Raw genomic sequence first — 2,013 nt, 5'->3', positions numbered from 1 at the left:
AAGAAGAAGAAGAAGAAGAAGAAGAAGAAGAAGAAGAAGCAGCAGCAGCAGCAGCAGCAGCAGCAGCACAGGGCGGTGGCCATGGCCACAAGGAGAGAGAGGGGTAGGAAAGAGAGGGGTTGGTGGGGGGAGTGAGGGGGTGAGAGATGAGAGTAAGAGGCAAGAGAGAGAGCAAGAGCTTAAGAGAGAGAGGAAGGTACCAAGCAGCCCCTTTTATAGTGGGCTGGGCTACCTTGTTGTTGCCAGATAACTGTGGGGTGGGGCATACCTGGTTGTAGTCTGGGGCATTGTCTATGTGACTGATAGCCACAGGATTATGGAGTTGAGGGCTCCTGGTGTCAGGAGCCTAATGTCTGGGAGTGTAGCTTACGGTTCCATCACTTGTAGAATTTTCTACTGGGTCTCTAGAGTAAGCCTCACTCAACCAGAATACAGACTGCCTTTCATGGTCCAACACCTTGACTACCTGCTTCCTGAATGGATTCATCTAACATCTGAATAAATTGCTCCTGGTGTTGGCTAATTTGCTGCAGCAATTAAGGATTCTCCCAACCTATCTGCTGTAGCAAGGCTGGAAGCAAGGAAGGATTCTGCTGGATAATTTGTCTCAACTGTTGAAACTGAGGCTGATTCTGTAAAAAATCAAGGAGGTGGCCTCAAAAAACTAACCACTTGTTGTCTTGCCTCTTGTGGTTGCTACAGCTGCAGCTACTGCTGGAGACTGAGGAGTTTCAGTACTAACAACCTGCGGAGGAGGATCAACCACAGCCTGACTTTCTCTGTCTCCAGGGATTCACATTAGAAGATATCCCACAGCTCTGTCAGGGTTGTTGAAACTGGCTCTCAGGGCTGCAATTACTTGTTCTCATTCATAGTTCATTGACTTGATCTCAGTTACCATATTCTCATAAGACTGACCTGTCACAAGAGCACTTGTTGCATCTTCAAAAAGATTTGACCGGGAAGAATCTGTTGGTGTACTGCCAGCTGATGCTGGGCTAGTAAGTACTGGTGTCTTTGTTGGCTTTTCTGCAGGTTTCTCAGGCTGATTCATCTGCCTGTCATTGTACCAATACAGTTTTTATCACTATTGCCCTGTAGTACAGCTTGAGGTCAGGCATGCTGATTGCACCAGAAATTCTTTTATTGTTGAGAATAGTTTTTGCTATCCTGGGCTTTTTCTCATTCCAAATGAATTTGAGAATTGTTCTTTCTAACTTTTTGAAGAATTGAGTTGGAATTTTGATGGGGATTGCATTGAATCTGTAGATTGCTTTCAGCAAGATGGCCATTTTTACTATATTAGTCCTGCCGATCCATGAGCATGGAAGATGTTTCCACACAGACCACCATTCCACATGAAACATTTCCACTGGAATTGCGGAAAATGAGCAATCCTGACATGTCAGACCAAAGTCTCCAAGCTAAACTCAGATCACTTGCACATGCACACTCACTCTCTATGTCCTGGTTTCTTGTCTTGCTCATGCCACGTGTAGTTGTTAAGAATGACTCTGGGCTAGAGAGATGGCTCAGTGGTTAAGAGCACCGACTGCTCTTCCAGATATCCTGAGTTCAATACTCAGTAACCACATGGTGGCTCACAACCATCTGTAATGGGATCTGATGCCCTCTTCTGGTATGTCTGAAGACAGTGACAGTGTACTAACATACATAAATAAAATCGTCTTTTTTTTAAAGAATAACTCCAACCCTGAGTTACCAGTTTTAGGCTAACTTTCTGTTACCAGTGTTACAACTTTTTTTTTACCATACCCAATAACTTATAAGGCAATAATCATACAGAGCATATTTATACCTTTAAGACTAGTCAGAAACCAAGTGAAGTGGCTACACAAATCTTATAAATTTAGATCAATCAAAGAATTTTTACCTTTTCTACCTATAATTTCAAGAGTTAAAGCACTTTATCAATTGCTGAACCAAATTTTTGGGGTCACTTAAGTATACTATCATATCATCAGCAAATAGTGATAATTTGACTTCTTCCTT

At 42.8% G+C, this 2,013-nt stretch overlaps 1 protein-coding gene and 1 pseudogene across 1 annotated transcript in view; one reads left to right on the top strand and one right to left on the bottom strand.

Annotated features, from left to right (window-relative positions):
* The window catches only part of LOC116098246 (vomeronasal type-1 receptor 53), a 60,567-nt gene that overhangs the window by 32,309 nt on the left and 26,245 nt on the right, over positions 1 to 2,013 (top strand). The gene's annotated exons all lie outside the window — the stretch shown is intronic.
* LOC116099963 lies at positions 444 to 1,054 on the bottom strand (annotated as a pseudogene).

The sequence above is a fragment of the Mastomys coucha genome, unplaced genomic scaffold (genome assembly GCF_008632895.1).
Source record: "Mastomys coucha isolate ucsf_1 unplaced genomic scaffold, UCSF_Mcou_1 pScaffold20, whole genome shotgun sequence".
In the NCBI taxonomy this organism is placed as follows: Eukaryota; Metazoa; Chordata; class Mammalia; order Rodentia; family Muridae; genus Mastomys; species Mastomys coucha.
This window is presented reverse-complemented; position numbering and strand designations above follow the sequence as displayed.